At 39.7% G+C, this 24,133-nt stretch overlaps 1 pseudogene; it reads left to right on the forward strand.

The window, feature by feature from the left end:
• The first annotated feature begins 5,111 nt into the window (after nucleotides 1-5,111).
• Nucleotides 5,112-10,723, forward strand: LOC121267135 (annotated as a pseudogene).
• The last annotated feature ends 13,410 nt before the right edge of the window (nucleotides 10,724-24,133 follow it).

Genomic DNA, 24,133 nt, shown 5'->3' on the forward strand with positions numbered 1-24,133 from the left:
GTGCATGCATGTTAGTTGCATTTAATACATTTTATATTACGTTGTTATTTGAGGTCATACTTACCTGCGATACCATTTTATGGTAACGCAGATTTTGATGCAGATGAGGAGGAGGAGGGCGAGCCTGAGGAGACAGCTCCGCCTGAGGAGTGATCTGGGATCACTCGTTTGTTTATTTCAAAACTATTGTAAAATTATTTTATGGATGACTGTATAACTGCTATTTAAATTTTTATTGATGTTTGATTGTAAATAAATTCTGGTACTTAGTTGACTATCCGCTGCGTTATTTTATTTGTACACTGTTGCATGTACACACACTGGCACTTCGTTGGGATGTGTGACCGTGTTGTTACCATCCTGGCGTCTCGATCGCTGTGTATTTATATAAGGGGGATTGGGGGCACCACAATTCATCTTCATCTACTTACCTTATCCAAATCCTATCTTTCTCATCTTATCTTTAATCAATCCCTAAAGTCAAGGAGAAACCCTAGACTCATTCAAACACCTTCCAACCCTAGCCACCAAACCCTAGCCTCATTCTTCCACATCATTTCAAACCCTAGCATCCCATCCTAGACTCCAACCCTAGTCCATCTCTTCTCAATCTCGAAATCATCCACCACACAAAAACCTAGTTACACTTCATCATACCAATCTTAATCATCATCCAAAAGGCCCCAATATCAAGGGCAACCTTCAAGCCGTTCCACTTGGCATCAAACACCCATATTCATCACTTAGATCACCCGAACTCATCATCATTACTATTTCACTACTAAACACCATATCTTCATCAACCTAGGAACTCATCATTACCATTATACATTGCCATTATTGTTCAAAGTCCAAGCAAGAGGGCTAAGGCAATCGGTCATCACAAGGAGAACCAAGGCGAGGACAACCCAATGTTTAGGGACTAGACTGAGGTCCCTACCAGGGGCCACCGTGCAGTGGACAAAAACTGCCAGCGGCCCATGTGGTGGCCCTCAGCGGATCACTAGACCTCACGACAAGCTATTGCGAGGCTCCCGAATGCACGGCGACCTGTACCCATTGTGCATTGTGCATGGCACTATGCGTGCCATGCACAATTCTAATGTGCATGAGCATTGTGTCAAGGATTTAGGCATTGTGCATAAGTGTACAATATGCTATGTGCATGTGTCCCATGCATAAACTACACCCCCTGGGTCAAGAAAATGAGTAGCCCAGTCACTTAAGCTGCAAGTGCCATGTGCAAACACTTAGTATACAATATTATCAACTACATGGACGAGAAAGAGTTTACTCGCCCGATTTTCACAATGACGTCACCAATAATAATAAGAGCAGGAAAGCTGGAAGTACTTATCTGGCAGAAACTTCATTTGTTCATTCAGAGATTATTCAGCACACCGAAAAATCGTCATTCTCTCACCTCTGGCGTAAAAAGTGAATTAGATCCCACAAACGGCGTCACTGTTGATGCCTAAAAAATCTTACAATAGGCCAAAATGGGAGAAATAGTCATTCCCGACCTACTATGACAATTCGAGTCTCAATCGTTGTGGTCTGGTGCACCCAACAGTGGTCCAATGCGGCCATATGGTGTTGGTGCGTACATCCATGGTGGTGTATAGAAAACAAATACATAGAAAATAAAGAGATTGAGACACAGAGATTTACGTGGTTCGGCATAATACCTAAGTTCACAGGTGTTTGGGGAGGTGAAATCCACTATAATATACTTTGTTTACAGTCTCTCATAATCTCTCATTTCTCATTATACAATGGAAATTTTGAATATATTTGCTGGAGAAGACCCCTTCGCTGGAACTCCCCTTCGAGAGGTTGAAGAAGCTGGAGAGTAAGTCGAAGTTGAACCCTCCTCCAGTCGTCTGGCCATCTCCCTTTATTTGATGCCTCTTTCTGCATGCCCCTTGTAGTGGTGAGGCATGCTCCACTTTCCGTGTTTGGCTACTTCTTCATTTTCCACTTTCTCCTGACACTGCCCCTTGCCTCTTTCCACTGTCCTCCTTGCCTCCTGACAAACTCTTCTCTCTTACCTTTCTAATTTTCCTCTTGTCTTCTAGTAGTGGCCTGGTGGCCTAGGCCTGCTCTTGGGCCTAGATATTTTATCCATTTCAAAATAGATCTAACGAATTTCATGAAATTATATTAATTTGTGAGTTTACTTTTGTATAACATGTTTATGTATATAGTAATTCTTTTCAATATAACATAAAAATAGTGAAGAAGCTAAAAAGTAAATAACATAAGATTCAATAAAATAATTTTAAAAAAATAAAATAAAAGAAGAAGAGAGAGAGAAATCCCTCACCAGTACGTGCTGCGGAGCGCAGGTGGGAAAGGGTCAACTTCTTGTAATGTATATAAAAGGTAATTCTTGTAATTAACCTTCTACTAGTCCCATGTGGTGGAGCAGCCCGTGGTGGCCGGTAGGATTGGAGGATTGTTCGCCTGATACCGTTTGATTTAAATTAAACTCAATTCGTGAAAAATATATTCGATTGTGAAAGTAATAATATGGTTGATTAATAAATTATACATATTCGATTAACATTGATTCGACTCGATCAAGACTCTTTTAAGACCCGCTTGTTCAAATCTGACTCAACCCGTTATCTTATTTGATTAAAGGTCGTTAATAAACAGTTGGATAAATAAACACACGCGCCCACACATCTCACACACACACACACACACACACACATATATATATATATCGCTAATAAGTAACTTATGTAGACATATCACATATGGTTATTAGGAATAAAATCTCGGATTGATATATAAAATGTCTATAATTAATCAATTTATAGTCTGATTCTTTTATCTGTAAACTTTATTATTTTTGTCTCATTTGTAACTATTTAGGCTGGAATTTAGAAATTTGCAAGGCAATTTATTTCTAAGTTTTTATTCATTCATAAAGTTTTTATAATGTTATAATTCAATTATAGGATCTATATACTAGTTATAAGAATTTTATTAAATCTAATAATTTATTTGTAATTTTTATTTTAAATTATTCAATTTTATTATAATATAAATCAGAAATATTTTAAAAGAAGGCAAACAAAACTTGAGAAATAAGTCAAACTCGATTGCCCATCTCAGGAAAAAGCACGAACAAAAGCTTAAAAAATAACTAAACTGCTTAAACTAGTGTTTTCACCAGCTCGATCGAGTTTCCAACTTAATTATTTGGGTCAAGCTCAACTCGACAATCCAAAAGGTCGATTTGGTTCGGCTCGATTATAGTCCTAACTAAGTGGCCGATGGTAGGGTCCGAAAAAACCTTCCCACCATAGAAAGTACTCTCCGTACAACTATTTTTGTTCTAGTTTTTTTAATATGAGATTTATTATTTTTATGAGTGAATTAGGTTTTCTATGTTCTTTATATTTTTTTTAAATTTTTTTTATCTTTTATATTTTTCTATTTTTTTGGGGTTTTCAATTTTAGTTTTTTTCGCTTTTCTATTTTAATTGTTAATATAATTAGGGGTTTAGTGTTTAATTTTTTTATATACGTGTCATGCCTCGGGCACCCCGACGTCTAAATTAGAAATTTTGTTATTGGCTTTTCATTTTGGCACTCCATCAAGGTTTAAGTAGGAAAGTTTACGTGAATTCTTTAAAGAAAAAAGGATCGTGCTAAGTGTTATTTAGGTTCCCGCTTTTTTATGATTACCACAAGGCACGAGTGGGAGCTATTCTCAATGATGAAAATGGTAATGTTCTGATGGCTGCCAGTAAAATTAAAAATGAAGCGAATGACCTGAAACAATTGAGCTTCTTGCCACACTAGGGAATTTCAAGATTGATTCTAGGAAGTGATTGTTTGATGATGGTAAGGATTTACAAGAAGAGGCAGCATCAGTACTAGTTTAGGTCGGGGGATCCTACAGGAAGAAGTAAAGGGGCTGCTGCAACTCGTTGCTGAATATAAAATCCAACATGTACATTGGATGGGGAATGAGGTTGCGCACAGACATGCACGTTATGCTTGGATGATAGAGAATATTGGAATGTAGTACGATGATGTTCCAATGCTTGTTTCTCAAGCTGTTTACCTCGATAAAAATCGGATGTAATGATTAATATTGTTAATCATATGTTCTTGTCATAAAAAATAAAAATAAAAATCCCGCTTTTTTTAGGCTAGTGCTAAGAGTTATTTAGAAAGGAATCTCTGCACTCACCAACAAACAATTACTACATACTCCGAATAAAGATAAAATACATAAAGATATATATATATATAAGTTTCTAACATATAAGTTTCAAGAAACCTTTTATAAAAAAATTTACAATACCATTGTGGACGGATAAAATGTTAAGCCCAAGGTGGGTCCAGCCACTAGGCCACATTAGGGGACTAGATAAAGGGATGAGAGTGTGGGACAAGGAAGGATGTGGAGCAGGCAAGGGGCTTCTGAGCAGGTTAGAGTGAAAGTGGGAGGAGAAGGCATCCTAACACACGAAAAGAGAGGTCCAGTCCCATTACTGCAGACGGGCACACACAACAAAGAGATGTATAAAAAGCCTTCAACCAGATGACCCGCACAGACTCTCGACTTTGACTTCTTCCTCTTCTTCTTCAACCTCAAAAAGGAGCGCACCAGTAAGATTTTCTCCTCCAACAAGTAGATCTCTGGCTTCCTTTGTACAATAAGATGTGAGGGACCATGAGTGACTGTAAACAAATACATTATAGTGTAAACTCCCCTCCCCAAACCCCCATCGATGTAGGCCTAGTACCGAACTACGTAAATCTTTGTGTCTCTCTCTTTATTTTTTCTACACTTATCAGTCATGAACGTACGCACCATCTCCGTACAGCCACACTGAAACACTGCCGAGGGCTTCAAAAAACAACGATCAAGGCCCAGTCAACTCAATGGGCTGGCCCAACAGCCGTAAATACCAGGGAGATTGGTGAAGCTACAATTGAGGTCCATAAATGGATGGATAAGGAGGAGATAATGTGTAAACAAAGATCAAGAGCTTTATGGTTAGCTAAAGGGGATCAGAATACAAAATTTTTCCATACTAAAGCATCTCAAAGATAGAGGAAGAATTTGTTATCAAAACTAAGGGATGCAAGTGGTTGCTGGTAGGAAGAAGAGGATTATGACAGGTTGACTGTTAACCATTTTTCTTCTTTGTTTACTTCTGCAGGATCTCGAGACCAGGAAGTTATTCTTGATAAAATGGAGATGAAGGTCTCACCTAAAATGAATGCTGACTTTATTAAACCCTACACAGCTGTTAAAGTTCTCCAAGCTTTGAAAGAGATGGACCCCAATAAAGCACCAAAGCCTGATGGTATGCCACCTCTCTTCTTCCAGAAATTTTGGCCTGACATTGATACTTCCATCACTTATGTTGTCTTACATGCTTTGAACCATGGTGAAATGCCTCAAGCCCTTAATCATACCTTCATCACCCTGGTCCCTAAGAATAAGTGTCCTCAAACAGTTAATGACCTTAGACCTATTAGTTTATGTAATGTTATGTATAAGTTAATTTCTAAGGTTATTGCTAATAGAATCAAGCAAGTATTACATGTGATCATCTCTAATACACAGTCCTCTTTCCTACCTGGAAGACTCATCACAGATACTGTCATTGCAACATAAATTAGGGTCTATTATTATAATTATGTGATTGAAGGCCTTGGACTTGTTTATTTCATTAAATGGGCTTATTTTATTAGTTATAGGAATTAGTCTAGAATAATTGGGTTTGAAGATGCTTGGCCCACATATGTCTTATTTCTTATGAACTATGGTTTTTGGGAAGGTCTTGTATTTTGGCCAAGGGCATGTTGGGAAAGTTATTATTTTATTGAACTAGGGTTAGGGTTTTACTGTAGCCACATTACTGTAGTTGTGACACTGTTCATCCAGGGATATTTTGGGTAAAAATGGCTTTATTTTGGCTAGGGTTTAATTAGGTTTTTTTTTAAATACTCTTTAGAGCCTCATGTTAAGAAGTTTATGAAATTTAATGAATTTATTCATTGTGAGTTGAGTTTTACTCCTCTTGTTCTTAATTGAACTTTTGAACTTATCAAAGGTAAATCACAACATTTGTGACGTTCTTCATTGTAATCTGGGTTCTTGAGACAGATTCTTAAAACGAGTTCTCATCGGGTCTAGATTCTCCCTCCTTTGACTTGATTTTGGCTTTCTTGTATGAGTTTTCAAATTGATTGTGGGTTCAAGGGATTACATTCCCGCTAGTTCATATCATTTAGTATTCAAAGCAAAGTTTTCAATCAGGTCTGATTCTATGTTTTAATTTTTTGCATCCTTAAATTTAATTCTAGGGCTACATTGTTCTAGGATTGTAAAAAAAAAAAAATACAGAAACAAAAAGTAGGCTATTGAAATTCTTAGGATTTTGGGTTTGGCTGAAATTTGCATCACCTAGGGTTTCAAAAGTCGAGAGTTTAATGTATCTCTAAGTTTGTCAATTGCTTGGAGTGTCGTTCCATTGATTCTCTTCTATTTTGTTGTCAATTCTTGTGTGCTTGAATTCAATTGCTTGATTTTCACAATTGAATATTGTTGTTTGTGATTGAATTAGAGAAGAAAAGGGAAAAGAAAAAAAAAAGAAAGGAAAAAAAACAAAAACAAAAACAAAAACAAAAAAAAAAGAAGAAGAAAAGAAAATGTAGCATATTCAAAAGTTGCTACATAGTTACAACAAAGAGAAAATAAAATATTTATTGATTGAGTTTTTTCATCAAATGGGCTGAATACATATTTCTAATTGATATCTTGTTTTATAATTACTCTTTCCCTCGTTTAAATTCCTTAAGTCTTGTGTTATTTTATTCATTCCTTGTTTCTTGTTTCTTGGATCTAGATTACTAGTTGGAATAATACAAGGTTGTATTGTCTTGATTTAGTTCAACTAGTTCTTAAAGAACTTGAGCGGGAAAAGTATTGAGGTAAAAGGCGAGTGTGAGACTATTATCGAAAAAAAGCCAACTAAGAGTGAAACGTGAGTGGAGTGCCATTATTCGAGTGTAAACATGTAAGGGAGTGTGTGAGGTTTTCCACTAACATTCTTTTGTATAGCACTTTACAATGTCTCACCGGAGTGACTCTTCACCAAAGGGGATGGCAGATAATTCATCCTTTGTGTTACAAGCCATGCAACAACAGTTTGAGCGGTTGAACTTGGTGTTGGGTGAAGTGAGGGATAATATGGATCATCAAGAAGCAGTAATTAAAAATCTGCAAGGTGGGAGAGATAGGAGGCGACGTGAGCCTAGTATTGAAAATGGGTATGAGAATGGAGAGTATGGTGAGGATAAGGAAGACCTAACATCTGAAGTTGGATCAGGTAGACATAGAGGAGTTAGGCGTGGAAAATGACTTAGGGCAAAGCTAGAGGTCGAGATGGAGTAGATAAGAACCTTGGGAGCATCAAAATGAAAATATCATCCTTCCAAAATAGAACTGACCTTGAAGTTTATTTAGAGTGGGAGAAGAGAATAGAGTTGGTGTTTGATTGTCATAATTACTCTGAGGAGAAGAATGTGAAGTTGGTTGTAATTGAGTTCACTGATTATGCAAGTATTTGGTGAGATCAATTAGTGACCAATAGGAGGAGGAATCTTGAGAGGCCTATAGAAACTTGGAGAGAGTTGAAAGCTATCATGAGGCGGAGATTTGTACTTATCCACTACTATAGAGACCTCTACCAAAAACTACAAAATCTTACACAGGGGTCTAAGAGTGTAGAGGATTACCATAAGGAGATGAAGGTGGATATGATTTGGGCTAATGTAGTGGAGGATCGGGAGGCCACGATAACTAGAGTTTTGAGTGGGTTGAATAGGGAGATAGCCAATGTAGTTGAGTTGCAACATTATGTGGAGGTAGAGGACATGGTACACATGGCTATGAAGGTGGAGAGGCAGTTGAAAAGAAAGGGTACATCAATGTATACTTTGGTTTCTATTACTCCTTGGAAACCAAAGTGGCACAAAAATGATCAAGTTGTAACAAAGGGGAAGACCGATCCACCTAAAGGAAAAGATGAGGGTGAGGCTGAAACCTCAAGAAAAAGAGAGAATGAGTGGAACAACAATTGTGAGACCGAGAGTTCAAAAAAAGAGGAGGGTGAAAGAAAAAAAGAGAGTAGAAAGGAAAAAGAGAGTCAGATGAAAAAAAAGAATGAGGCCGAAACATCAAGAGAAAGAGAGAGTGAAAAAGAAAATAGAGAGGTGGCTGAGAGTCAAGAAAAAAGAGTGAAGTCACGAGAGAAAAAAGAAAGAGAGATTGCAGAGAGAAACAGAAAGACAAAAGTGAGTTTTTATGCTAAGGCAAGCTTTTATACTAACGAATTTAACGACTCTTTGCCTAGTGTTGTTGTTTTTTTGTTGCAGGGATATGAGGTCATGATTCCTAGTGGTGTGTTTAGTAGATTGCCACCTATTAGAGAGATAGAACTCTATATTGATTTTGTGCCAGGTGCGACAATTTCTACCCGACCTTTCGTTAAACAACATGAGTCCTTAATGCACTTGAAGGAAAGAGGTAAGTTGAATAAAATGCATGCCAAGTGGGTGCAATTCATTGTGACATTTCCTTATGTAAGCAAGTACACACAAGGTAAGGAAAATTTTGTGGTTGATGCTTTAGCAAGAAGGTATGTCCTTGTCTTCATTTTAGATGCAAAACTGTTGAGACTTGAATATGATAAGGAATTGCATGCTAATGATGATGACTTTGCTAGCGTGTATGGAACATGTGAGAAAGCATCGTTTGGTAAGTTCTATAAACTAAATTGGTACTTGTTTAGAGAGAATAGATTTTGTATGCCTGCTAGTTTTATGCGTAAGTTGCTTGTGTGTAATAGACATAGTGGTTTTGGGTAACCTTGGTGTAAGGAAGACTTTTATTGTGTTACATGAACATTTGTAGAAGTATCATTTGTTATTCACTGATGTGTTGCATGAATGTTTGTGAGAGTATCATTTACCATTCATTGACGTGTTGCATGAACGTTTGTGAAAGTATCATTTGTCATTCATTAACGTGTTACATGAACGTTTGTGGGAGTATTACTTGTCATTCATTGAGTTTGCATATAATTGGAGTGGTCATTTTGGTGTAAGGAAAGCTTTAGGCGTGTTTCATGAACCTTTGTGGGAGTATCATTTGCCATACGTTGACATATTGCATGAACGTTTACAGGAGTATCATTCACCTTTTATTGAGTTTGCATATAATTGGAGTGGTAATTTTGGTGTGAGGAAGACTTTAGTTGTGTTTCATGAATATTTGTGGGAGTATTGTTTGTCATTCATTGAGTTTACATATAATTGGAGAGTTCATGCTACTACTAAATTTTCACCTTTTGAAATTATTTATAGACTTAATCCATTTACTCCTTTAGATTTAATGCCTTTACCTATTCATGATAGGACAAGCTTGGATGGATTTTTCAAATTCTTGAACAAATTAATGATAATACATATCAAATGGATCTACGATTTTAATGTCACGGGACAGAGGAACACTCTGGTGGCATGCGCATATCTTTTGGCTAAGAGCCACTGTCCATGGTGCAATCGTTGTCATGCCTAAACAAGGGACTCCATTTCCTTTCCCTCAGCCTGACAGAGAAGTCAATATCCTCTTAGGTGAGTTTAATTATGTTTGTCATTTCAATTTTATACGTATGTGTAGAAGGAAATGTTTTTGCCTATATTCTTGTGAATTCTGCAGGAGAATGGTGGAACAATGATGTTGAAGACGTTGTCAAACAGGGAAACAAGTTGCGATTGCCTCCAAACATGTCGGATGCCCATACTATTAATGGAAAGCCAGGGCCACTCTTTCCATGTTCTGAGAAACGTAAGCCAGACTTATTTGAAGCCTACTTAAATTAGCTCTGTAAATCACTTGGGTAGTTTCAAGTGCTACTGTTTTGATATGCTAAGGCACTTTCCATTAACAGTTTCTCTATCTTCTATTTTTTCTTCCTCTTTTGCAAACACCTTTGCGATGGAGGTTGAACAAGGAAAGACATACCTCTTGAGAATAATTAATGCTGCACTCAATGACGAGCTTTTCTTTGCCATTGATGGTCACAACATGACAGTGGTAGAGGTTGATGCAGTCTATACCAAACCCTTTACAACTCAAGCAATACTGATAGCACCAGGGCAGATGACAAATGTTCTTGTTCAAGCTACCCAAGTGCCAAGCAGATATTTCATGGCTGCTAGGCCTTTCATGGATGCGCCACTTTCCATTGACAACAAAACTGCCGCAGAAATACTACAATACAAAGGCATTCCAAATACTGTACTCCCCATCCTTCCCCAATTGCCGGCACCCAATGACACAGCTTTTGCACTGAGCTACAATGGCAAACTCCGAAGTCTCAATTCTCCCCGATTCCCAGCAAATGTCCCCCTTAAAGTTGACCGCCATCTCTTTTACACAATCGGGCTGGGAATGAACCCATGTCCAACATGTCTAAATGGAACTTGACTCACTACGTCCTTAAACAACATCACTTTTGTAATGCCACAAACTGGCCTCCTTCAAGCTCACTATTTCAGCATCAAAGGTGTGTTCACAACAAACTTCCCAGACTGCCCTCCAACATCGATTTCCAGAACCGTGAATCATTGGGTCTCTCCGACCGACCTAGAACATGATCATTCCTACAATACTTAGCCCTGAAATAATCTACCCATAAATTGTTAGAAGTAATCACTCTGTAGGCAAGTTTCATATGGAGAGATTTTTGAACCTCCTTAAGATCTCGCACACCCAAACCCCCTTCCGAGATTGGTTTGCAAACCTTTCCCCAAGAAAGCGAATGAACTTTCTTTTTACCTTCCACCTCACCCCACCAAAAATTAGCGAAAAGAGAATTGATGCGAGAAATAATGCCCATCGGAACATTAATGACGGACATCAAGTGTATAGGCGTGCTAGACAACACATGTCTAAGTAAAATCAATCTTCCACCTTGCGAGAGCAATTTAAATTTCTATCCAGCAATTTTTGTATGAATCTTCTCCACTAGAGGCTCTATATTACGGGAAGTAAGTTTGCCCGAAACCAACGGCGCACCCAAATATGTGACTGGGAACTTACCTTCCGTGAAACCGGTGCTTCTCAATAAACCCCTTTTGCGGGCTAGGCTAATATGTTTAGACAAAAAAATCGCTGACTTAGCCTTACTAATTTCCTGACCCGACCACTTTTCATAATGCTCAAGAACATTCACCAAATTTTTTATTGACCTCTTTCCACCATTGGCAAAAATAAGGATGCATCCACATATAGTAAATGAGACACTATCGGCACCCCAATTGGATGATAAAATTTTCCAATACGACCATCCTCAAAACTCCACTGAAGTAGCCTTGTCAAGACCTCCTCCATGAGGATAAACAATAAAGGAGAAAGGGGATCACCTTGTCGCAAGTCTCGGGCTGATTGAAAAAAACCTTTAGATGTGTCGTTCATCATCACCGAGAACCACGGGGCCTCCACACAATTTTTAATGAACTTGCAAAAATTATCCGCGAACCCAAATGACTTCAATACCTCCAAAAGGAAATTTCAATTAACTCTATCATATGCCTTGGCCATATCCAATTTCACCATCACATTTCCTCCCGTCCTCTTTTTATGCAAAGAGTGAACAATTTCCTGGGCCAGCGTAATATTTTCGAAAATGCTACGCCCCGGAAAAAAAGCACCTTGCTCATGCGAAATCAACTTATCAACAATGGCAGTGAGTCTAAAAACAATAATCTTCGAAAAAATTTTATAGGCCACCGAGCATTAACTAATGGGGCGAAATTTATCAAAGCTCGAAGCATTATCTACCTTCAGAATTAGAACAATAAACGAAGAAGAAAAGAACCTAGAGAAAGGAGTGCCCTGGAAAAAAATCTTTTGCCGCTTCAACGAGATCTTCCTACTTTCCTTAGAAAACACCGCCCTTTTGACTTCCTCCTCCGTTGGCACTGCGCACAAAAAATTATTATCAGCCAGCGAAATTTGCCTATTAATAAGATCCGAAAGGTCAAAGGGCTCAATGATAGAAGGCTCCTCAAGGAATTTCTAGAAAACAATTGCAGCCTCATTGTGCACAGCCTCCGCTCCTTCCAGCACTCTTCCATCTGTCAAGACCATTCTATCCAAGCATCGCTTTTTACTCTGATTAATCACTGAATGAAAGAAACGAGTGTTCTGATCCCCCTCAGTTAACCATTTTTTTTTTCGATTTGCCTCAAACGAGTAGCTTCTCTATTTTTCCACACCTGTAGCACTACTAACTTAGTAGCCAAAAAATCCTCTTCAGCTTCCTCCAAAAAACCTGATTGCATTAGGCTTTCCAGAATTTCCATCTGCTCCTCAAGAGCTTGAATATTAACTCCCACTCTCCCAAAAACAGTTCTATTCCATGCATGAAGAGCAATCTTTGTTCTCTTCAGGCGGACAACAAGCTTTCCAAATCCCAAAGCTGCGTCATTCCTACACCAGGCCTCTTTAACACACGACAAGAAGTTTTCATGTGAACACCACATGTTCTGAAACCGAAACGGGGAAGGACCGTAAGAAGAGAACGGCCTATGCAAATCGACCAACATAGGACAATGGTCGGAAAACTTCCGACTCAAATATTGGAAAGAAGCCGCATCAAAAAAATCCGAGAATGCCGTATTCACAACACGTCATTAAGATATGTACGTACATGGTGCTCCTATCCTAACACAACACGTCATATTAACTAAATTGATGATTATTTAAACAATTTTAATTACATAACATGCTATCATAGGATGGGAGTATCCCTTAGAAAGTACCTGATAATTTACCCTCAGTAATGTATATTTTCCCTTAGTTTTTATGTCAAACTCGCACACATCTATGCCACACAACACTTCCTAAAATAGTATAGGGTCTTGGGGAATTTATTGCTACTTTTATAGATTTTTCAGACAGTATGAATGAAATGTTGTTTAATAATTTTATGTTTCTGGACTCAATTCATATGTCTATACTATGATCTATCTACAAGTTGGAGTCCAAGTTTTAAACTCACAAGGAGATCTTGGTCCCTCTTCGTGTCAAAAACTAGCAACAAATTTTATACTCTTTTTCTTTCTCTATACATTGGCAGAGAGTGATGGTACTATTCTTTAAATGTTACGGTATAAAAGCTTTATGGAAATTGAAGATTCTATAAAGCTTTTATATACATGAGTAAAGGTCCCTGCATGATAAACTGGCCTTTTGATCTCCTGCATGTCCTGATCTCATACTGTCCGGCCGAACATCAACGAATCATATTGAAAGGCTACGAACTACGTACATGGGATCGATGGAGCTATATATCTGGTTTTTCTTGTGGTAGTAATTAAATATAATTAATGGATTGAAGGTAATTACCGATCACACATTGCGCGTGTGTGTATATATATATATATATATGTATATATATATGTATATATATTTATATATAAGTAATGTTAGGTACAAGTTTGACAAATAGACAAGCCTCATACAAGTTTTTTGTAAAAAAAATAGGTCCACTAATAAAGAATAATTTTTTTTTTATACTTTTTTTAGGTGGGGTCTATTTTCTTACAAGATTTATATGTGGCTTGTTTATTTGGAACTTGTACAAATCATTTCTATATATATATATATATATTATATAGATTCACTACCAGAAAATCAGTTTTTTCCAACGTTTTAAATTCACCACAATAAGTGCTTAAATCGCCGCACATCCGTTGCATTTGTTTGTTCACTTCTGTTTTAACCCAACGAGTACCAAAAATCTCCTCAAATTCTTACTTTTTCTGACAATATGTTTTCGCCACCAATACCAATCAAAATGCCGCAAATGACCATTCAGTTTGCCTATTAAATCGTCAGGAAACTCATTTGCAGCGAATATAATTCGCTGCAAATAATAAACAATTCGCCGAAAAATGTTTTCCAACGAATATGTGTTTCGACGCTAAAAGCTTATGGGAACCATAAAGACCGTTTGCAACGAACGTTAATCATCGCGATTAACTATTTCCAGCGGCGATTTATCGCCGCAAACAGACCCTAAATCGCTGCAAATATCCGTGAGAATTTTTAACAATCTTACATTTCATCGCAATCTAAGATATTTGCAACGGACAAGAAAATCGCCACAAAAGAGATCATGCTGCCGCAAAATATCAATAGCGACGATTTTCCCGATCGTCGGAATAGATATTTGCATAGGTCAGGCATATATGCAGCGCATACAAATCGTCGGAATAGGGTTATTTGCATCAATTTTTCACATCGCCGCAAATACCACTACATTTGTCTGGATTCTTTCTCGACGATTGCAAATCGCCACTAATGCCACATCAAAATATTGTTAATTATCATTTCCAACAAGTTTTAATTTCGCCGCAAAGGCCGTTTGGTTCTGTTCTCACCACAGCTGACCTCAGGAAGTTGACATATTAGTATTGAATCCCTGATTCAGTGATTCTTAATGTTCCTCCCCACGGGGCAGTCGATGTCTAGGGCTTCGCTGAGAAGGTGGTGCTCAAAGACGTGCCCTTTGTCATAGGTTATGGCTCCCTTTTTGTCAGCCGGTGCACGACGTTCTCGACTACTTGAAGTTAGAGCCGGCTTAACTTCACTCTAATGCTTGGAGAGTTCTTATGTGTTGATGTGTCGCATGGAGAATGGTTTTGGAACCCGCCTGAGAAGGGTATCTCGACTTGGCCGCCTACGAGTTCCTTGCTACCCACGTGGTTAGGGTATTGAAGGAAATATTTGTAGCTTTCACTCTCACCCCCAATATCATCTTGCTCAATTCAAAGGCCATCATTCAAATGCCAAACAATGGTAGGAAAAAAAAAAAAAAACACTTTCTTGTTTCTCCTCCAGCTCCCCTAGTTCCTCTGGCTCCTTCCACTTGAGCAAGGCGTCTTTCTTTCTTGGCAGTAATAGTAATTCACTTTTTTTTTGTTTAGACTGGTATTTTGTGTAGGTGCACGTTTTCTCTAGTGTAAATTGATTATAATAATTATCGCTTCTTCTGTGTAAATTGATGCTTTGCTTTGGACATTCTGCATTACAAGCCTTTGTCTCTCTTAGTACTTTTCTAAGCTCCTCTGATACTTGTGTTCTGGACATCGTGATTGTGTGGGTGCCCATTTCATCATCACGAGTCTAAGGACTCGACCTAGGTGGGCGAGGATCGCGCAGTTTGAGGAGTTGTGCACCCATTTCATTAGTGCGAGTCTAAGGACTCAACCTCGGTGGGCAAGGGTCGCATAGTCTGAGGACTTGCGCTCCTTTTCATCACCTCGAGTCTAAGGACTCGACCTCGGTGGGCAAGGGTCGTGTAGTCTGAGGACTTGCATGCCCGTATCATCACCACAAGTATAAGGACTCGAGTTCAGTGGGTGAGGGTCGCGCAATCTGAGGACTTGCGCACCCATTTTGTAACCTCGAGTCTAAGGACTCGACCTCGATGAGCGTTGGTCATGCATTTTGAGGACTTGGGCGCTCGTATCATCACCGAGATTCTAAGGACTCATCCTCAATGGGCGAGGGTCTTGCAGTTTGAGGACTTGCTCACCCATTTCATCACTACGAATCTAAGGACTTGACCTCGGTGGGCATTGTGATTCAGATCGAGAGATGCATGAGAGGGAAACAATCACTTTATTCATTGCACTTCATTGTTTATTGATACAAAGTCAAGGGTATAAAATCAAGGATAGTATCTCTTTAGATACTTGGCGTTCCATGGATGTGGTTGTTTCTTTCCCTGGGCATCTTTTAGGCTGTATGAGCCTGGTTGATTATTAGTGATCATGACGTACGGTCCTTCCCAACAGGGGCCAAGCTTTCCTTCTTCTTGCATGGTTAATCCGATTTCTTTTAAGACCAGGTTGCCTATCTTGAAGGTTTTGGGCTTGACTCTTTGGTTGAAGTAGCGCTCGGTTCTTCTTTTGTTGAGGGTTGCCAAGGCTTTGTCTCTTTGTTCATCCAGTAGGTCGAGGTACTCTTCCAATGCTCTGTCATTCTTCCTTTGATCAAAGTGTTGGATACTATAGCTTGGCAACCCGATCTCTACGGAGGCCACAACCTCTTTTCTGTATGTCAGGGCAAACGGGATTTCTCTTGTCAAACTTTTGATTGTGGTTTTGTATGCCTATAAGACTCCTGGGAGCTCCTCTGCCCACTCTCTTTTTTTTGTCTGTAAGTTTCTTCTTTAGGATTCCAATCAGGGATTTCTTGATCACTTCAACTTGTCTGTTGGCCTGGGGGTGTTATGTGGAGAGTACTTGAGCTGAATTTCTAGCTCTGTACACCATTCCCGATAAATGTTCTGAGTCGAATTGCCTTCCATTGTCTGAGATATGGCTTTGGGGAATCTCGAGCCTGCATACAATAGTCTTCCATAGGAACTTGGTGATGCTTCTCAATGTGATGGTTGCCAAGGGTTCTGCATCTGCCCACTTGGTGAAGTAGTCTACAACGACAACCACAAATCTTATTGTTTTCCTTGGTGTGAGGGGCCCTACCAGGTCAACTCCCCATTGCACAAATGGCCAATGGGACATTATGGAGGTCAGCTCCTCTAGTGGGTAGTGCAATATTGGAGTGAATACTTGGCACTTCATGCACTTTATTGACAAATTCCTTTGTGTTCCTGAGGGCATGGGGCCAATAGTAACCTCCCCTCATGACCTTTCTCGCCAAAGCTTTCCCTCCGAAGTGATTCCCTCACACTCCTCATGTACCTCTACTAAGATGTATCGAGCTTCTTGTGGGGAGACACTTCAATAAGGGAGTCGAGAAACCCCACTTATAAAGAATTTCGTCAATCCGAGTGAACCGTGCAACCCTTCTTTTGATCTTCCTCGCCTCTTCCTTTTCTACTGGAAGCTCTCCTGTATCTAGGTATTTCACTACCTCTCAGACCCATTATGGTTCCCCTAGTCCCATTTCGACAATCTTAGTCCCAAGAGACGGGACCTCCATCACTCTACTTTCTACTTCCCACGGTAAAGCAAATCACTCCATTCCTAAAGTTTTTCATGCTAGTTTGTCTGCTACGTTGTTATCATCTCTCAATATTTTTTCAATGCTAAAGTGACAAAATTGATCAGGCTTCTCCCATATTAGTTGTAAGTATTTTTTTAATTTCTCCCCTTTTGCTGTGTATACTCCCAGAACTTGATTAACGACTACTTGAGAGTCTGCTTTTACCTTGACCTTAGCCGCTCCTAGTGCCTATGCTATCGAGAGCACTGACACCAGTGCTTTATACTAGGTTTCGTTGTTGGTGATTCTGAAAGTAAGTTTCGCCATGTAATGGTGTTCATGCCTAGAGTCACTTATTATGTGGATTCCTACTCCCCTGCCAATGCGGCAGGATGAGATGTCGATGAAGACTTGCCAAGGTTTCCCAATTGGTGCGGTCACTACTTCTTCGGGAAAGTCAGTAAATTCAGAGATAAATTTTGTTAGGACTTGCCCTTTAATTGCGTGTCTTGGGAGGTAATCGATGTCAAACTCACTCAGGTCAATTGAATAGCCCACTTGGCGTCCAAAGTCATCTAGTTTCTACAGCATCTTCCTTAGAGGAGCTTTTGTCAGAACCTTGATGGGGTAAGCTTGGAAATACGGTCGTAACCACCTAGCGATTGTTGCCAACACAAAGGCTAGCATCTCCATTCGAAGGTTTCTCGACTTTATACCCCACAGGGCACAGCTTGTGTAGTACACTGGCTTCTGAACTGCCCCTCTTCTTTGACCAGAGTTGTCAACAAAGCATGGGGTGAGACTACCAGAGTTCTCCATGTTGGCTTCTATTCCTCTCTCAAACATTATAAAGCCTAGAAATTTCTCCAAGTAGACACCAAAGGCGCACTTGGTAGGGTTGAGCTTCATTTTGTATTGGCGTAACACGGTGAAGGCTTCCCTCAAATCCTCCAAGTGCTGGGATGGTTCTTTGCTTTTAATTAATAGGTCGTAGTTGTAAACCTCCATACTCCGCCCAATTTGCTTCTTCAGCATTTGATTCACGGGTCTTTGATACGTTGCCCCAACATTCTTCAACCTAAAGGGCATGACTTGATAGAAGTATAATCCTCAACTTGTTATGAACAAGGTCTTCTCCTCGTCTATTGAGTTCACCCATATCTTATTGTACCCTGAGTAGGCATAATTGAAGCTTAGCATCCAATGTCTCGTTGTAGAGTCGACAATTAAGCCGATTCGACGTAGTGGGAAACTCTCCTTTGGGCACGCCTTGTTAAGGTCGATGAAGTCTACAAACATCCTCCATTTTTCGTTAGACCTTTTCACTAGTACAACATTGGACAACCACTCGTGGGTAGTGAGCTTCTCTGATGAATCCTGCGACTAGTAAGCAGTAGACTTTGTGACGTCCCGACTCCCACGTACAAAAACAAGGGAATCGTGACGTCAGGACGATGACAACACGGGTCACGCATCCCAACGAAATGTGCTCAAGTGTGTGCAACATGCAAGAGTGCACAATAAAAATCGCAGCGGATAATATAAATAAGTCATCTAAGTACCAGAAATTTAAATACAAATATTCAAAACAAATTACCTTTAAAGAGTTATACAGTCATCCCAAATATATTACAAAGGCAACACATAAATTCATAAAAATGAAACTCGATAAACCGGAGCAATCCCAGATCACTCCACCAACAGAGCCAAGTTAAGGCTCGCCATCCTCATCTGCATCAAAATCTGCGATACCATAAAATGGTACCACATGTAAGTATAAACCAAACAACTCTCAGAATAAAAATATATTAATACAACCAACATGCATTCATATGACAAAATACACTTAGCCATAAAATATCATTTTTCCCAGAAAAATGATTATTTCCAACACACGCCAAAATCTCATTTTGGCCCAAAAACATAGTCTGTCATTTTCCCAGAAAATGATTCACACAAAACAAACCAATTATCGGACACTGTAGGTGGGAGTCGCAGGTGGGACTCTACCTCCGTCCCTGCTTACCACCATCCCTACCGCGTGCACCGTAGGCGGGAATCACAGGCGGGACACAACCACTATCCCTGCTTACCACCATCCATACCGCGTGCACCGTAGGCGGGAATCGCAGGCGAGACTCTACCACCATCCCTGCTTACCTTCATCCCTACAGTTCATTTTCCTCTTTCTCAAACCAGTCAATCCAGTTGTTTCAAACGCACCCAAAAATCATTTCTCACATGAAAACCCAGTTTTCAAATAAACACATGAACATGTATGCAATCATGCGAAAACCTAGTTTTCAGTTACAAACATGAACATGCGTACAAATGCAGTGAACAAAACACGACACCAATATCCAACAACCAACAATGTCGACACAATCCAATCACAAACCAAACATACAATCAACTCCATCCGTAATCCATCCGACCCCCGAACTCCTCGGACTCAGTCCGGCATAACCAACCAGTTCACAGTAATATGTGTTAGTACAAAAATATATTTAAATCACGAAAGTTCTTTGGAAAAATACTTACAGTGCTATATAATAATTTTCGAAGGATCACAAAACTGTAAGAAGTGGCGGCTCGGCAACGTAACAGTGTAAAATACACTGTGGCCGTGGGTCTCAAAAACCTACTTTTCAACGGAGACAAACTAAGACCCAAAATTGATAGGGTATGGCCTAGAGAGGTCAGTGAAGACAATGGTGGTGGTGGTTTGCCGTGGGTGGCGGCGCAAAGGGTGGTTTTAAGGCCAAAAAGTCGAAATCGGAGATGAGATTGGTTGTGCTTCACCGGTGACGGATCGGAGCCGGGGTTGGGTCCATTGGGTTGCCAAGAGGTCGGGGATGAAGTGGTGAAGAGATGGTGACCGGAGGTGGCGCGACGGCGGCGCGAGAAGGAAGAGAAGGCTGCGGGTTCAAGCCGTGCGTGGAGGAGAACGCCGGCGATGGAGGAGCTGAAATTTACGGGGAAGGGTCGCCGGCCGGTGGGGAGTTGGACGGAGGGGGCGGTGTCGGTCACCGGTGGCTCACGGCGGTGGGCTGGGCGGAAGGCAAAATCGGACGGAGAGAGAGAGAGAGAGAGTGAGTCGCGCGGGAGAGAAAAAAAACTGGGGAAAAAGAAAAGAAAGAAAAGAAAAATGAGAAAAAGAAAAATGAAGGGAAAGAAATGAGGTCCAATCCTCACATCTTGGGTCACAAAAAATAATCCAACGAAAATGATTTTAAAATAGCAAATCAATTAAATTATATTAAACGTAATGATACAATGAAAATAAAATAATTAAATCTCACAATCAATTAAATTAAAAGAAGAACAATTTAAATGTACAACAGTAAATAAATATTAAGAAAATATAACAATTTAATTTTCACAATTTAAAGATCATGAAATAACCTATTTAAAATATCTGATAATTATAAAATAAGAGAATAAATTTTTGAATTATTAAAAATAATCCTTCAGTGAAAATACACTAAAATATGGGGTGTTACAGACTTCTTCAACCATGACCTTATACTTCTCTGTGCTGAATGATCTCCTCTTTTGGGGGACCTTCTTACTAGCAGGATCAACACAAAGGCTATGCTCAATGATTGAGTTGTCTATCCCAGGCATGTCTTCATGGCTCCATGCAAACACATCCTTATGTTCGACCAGGAGCTACTTCAATGCCTCTCAGATCTCAAGCTAGAGCCCGGTCCCAATCCATATTGTAGTCTCTGGCCATTCTGGGTGCAGCATCACTAGCTCCAATGGCTCGTTTGCTCCAGTTTTCTTCAGTACAAACATCTACTCCCCCTAACTTCAGTTCTTGCACATAACACTTACGAGCTAGGTAGAGGTGATTGCTCTGAGGTTGTTCAAGAACGGATGCTCCAATATAGCATTGTAGGATGAGGGGGCCTTGATTACTAGGAAGTTGGTCATCGTGGTGGCGGTGTGCAGCCGTTTCTCGACTGTGACCGGTAGGGTTATCGCACCCAAGGGTTGTACTGCATCTTTGGAGGATCCTTTCAATGGTGTGGTCGATGGTTGAAATCTGCTAGGATCAATGCCCATCGTGGTGAAGGCATCCCAAAAGAGGATATCTGCTAAGCTCCCATCGTCCATCAAAATCCTTCTGGTGGTGTTTTTGGTGACTAACAACATTACCACCAATGCATCGTCATGCAGATACAAGACCCATTCGCAATCTTCTTCTCCAAATGGGATGCTCTCCGGACTCTTTCTCCTTGGTTGCTTGGGCGCCTATCTGTCGTGTATACTTCCTTGTATCTCACCCTGCGACGGTGCGCTTTTCTGCTGGATGCAGAGGTCCTTCTTCTGGCAAACCCTCTTGCTATTGTCTGGATTTTGCCCAGGGGTGCCTCGTCGTGGTTTGGGTTATGGTGAGGAGCATCTTGATTCTTTTCCTATGTTGGTCGCCGCCTTTTTGGGCTCCTACTTCATTGAGCATTTTGATCTCCCTCTGTTCTCTGCCCAAACGCTTGTTTGATGGCCTTTGAATGTTCTGCAAGCCTTTCCAACTCACCGCTTCCCTGCAACTCTTGACTCTTGTTTTCATCGTGTAGCAATCCTCCGTCCAATGACTATCAAACTTATGGTAGGTGCAAAAAAGTCACCCTCTCCTCACCTGGTCGCCCCTTGGTCCGATATCCTTTCTTCTGACTGCACATCTAGACTGTTATGGATGAATCTTGGGCCGCATTCGCGAGGGGGTGCTCGCCTTTCTCACCTTTTTGTCATGCTGGCTTCTCCCAATTTTCTCCGAGGTTCTTCGTTCACTCGACCTTTAAGAGTCTTTACCTTCTTCCTTCATCTCTAATTTCCATTGTGCAGTTAAGGCTTGTAATGTGTCTTCAATGTTGACAAAGTCGTCGACCCTATCCATAAACTCTCTCAATGTTGACGAAGCTCTTCATGCTAACTCCACCATGAATGGACTTCAAGGCCATACACCTCCCGAAAGGCCGCCAGCGTAACTTTCTCATCTTGATCATCGATGGTTAATCGGTCCTTGTTAAAATTGGTGATGTATGCCTTCAGGCTCTCTTCTTCTTTCTACTTGATGGTCAGAAGGTATGTTGCTGGTTGTCTTCGTCTCCTACTGGTCATGCGTCAGGAATTGCTTGGCCAATTCTTCGAAGCTATCTATCAGTCCTGGTCGTAATGCCCCAAACCAGCCTCTCACCATGCCTTTCAACATCAATGGGAAGGCTTGACATGCTTACTCTCTAGGGAATCCATAGAGGGTCATGTGTGCTTTAAAATTCTCTAGATGGTCTATTGGATCTTGTGACCCGTCGTACAGCTCTATTTGCAGAACCTTGAACTTTGGTAGGAGCGGCACGGCCATCACCTTTATGCTATAGGGTAAATCTGTGCAGCTAAGTAGTTGATCGATTGAGGATGACCCCCCATCTTTCTAGCCATCTCCACATATTTATCAACAGGATTGTGCAATTTGTCGTGTAGTTTGTTCTTTTCCACCTCCTCAGTATTCAGTCCACCTGCATTGTGTGCCTATCCTTCTGGATGTTCGTTGTGGTTTGGTGTGGTGCCCTCACTATAGTCTTGGTCTTTTCATCTCAGGCTCTCGTTTTCTCGCTGGAGAGTTTCCATCGCTACACTCATCTTCCTTAATTTTTCATCCATCTCCAACAGTCATGCTTCCATATTCATGGAAGTGGTTTCCTGGTCACGGGTTGTGTGGGAGTGTGTCGTAGCAAGCATGTGAACCACGTTAAAATTTCTTTAGGAATTTTGTTACGATCTCACAGACGACGCCACTATCTATGATGTGTTTCACCTCCGACCGATCTTGAACACTAACCTGTGACAAGAAAATATGGTGGCCCAGTGTGCCTAGTGCACTTCCGATACCTAAGTTAATAATTAAATATAATTAATGGATTGAAGGTAATTACTGATCACACATTGCATATATATATGTATGTATGTATATAGACACACATATAGACAACTTTTAAATAATGATCACCTATAAAACACTAATTTTGTTTTTAAAAAAAATACTTTATCTTTTGTGTTTGAGTTCTTTGAATTGTTTCAGATGTCTTTCACCTCCAACCAATCTCGACTACTAGTATGTGACAAGAAAAGATGGTAGCTTGGTGTGCATGGTGCACTTCCGATATTTAAGTTAGAAATATATATATATATATATATATATATATATATATATATATATATATATATATATAGGAATTGCTTTGTAATGAGGGATCAGAAAGTAACCTTGGACTGCTAATGTTGGCACTTTACATAGACGTGGATTATTGCTGATAAGGATAATTCAATTCTTTCTCCAAATCTCGAGGATTCGATTATCAAATTTTCGGGATATATCTTAGACTGGCAGCAGTTATCGTATTAATCCTATTATGCGGTGCGATGATCCCATTACTCAGTAGAGCTAGGCCCGTTTGGTGAAAGATAGAAGAGCCTCTTCCAAGAATGAAAAGGAAAAATAGACCGGGATGAAGGTAACCGATCACATATTGCATATACACACAAAAGATAAAGTTATTACAGTTACATAACTTTTTATTAAATTACCTATAAAATATTAATTAAAGAAAAAATACATTTATTTTGCCTTTAATGTGTTTGAATTAAAAAAAGACAATGCTACTTTATACCTCATTTTGACAATTAATATATTTTAATTTTTTTAACTTAATAGTTAAAGAAGTAATTATTAGTATATTGATTTTTTTTTATATTTTTTAAAAATATTTTAAAATGATAAAAGAATATAAATAAAAAATAAAAAGATAAATTTGTATTAGACAATACGTCCAACGATGAATGCTGGCCGGCTGCATAGCACTACCCTTCAAAAAACAAAAAACAAAAAAGACCGGAAATCTGAAGATCAGTACAAAGTTGCGTCAACCCCTATCTCGCCACTCACTCTTTTTAATGTCGGATAAAGTGTATGCCCTCTCATAGCTCTCTACTCCAAGTGTTTTAGCGCAAGAAAGTAGTACGTACTAATGATAAAAGAGAGATAAAAAAAGAATAACAGCG

This window comes from Juglans microcarpa x Juglans regia, chromosome 5S, assembly GCF_004785595.1.
Source record: "Juglans microcarpa x Juglans regia isolate MS1-56 chromosome 5S, Jm3101_v1.0, whole genome shotgun sequence".
NCBI lineage: Eukaryota > Viridiplantae > Streptophyta > Magnoliopsida > Fagales > Juglandaceae > Juglans > Juglans microcarpa x Juglans regia.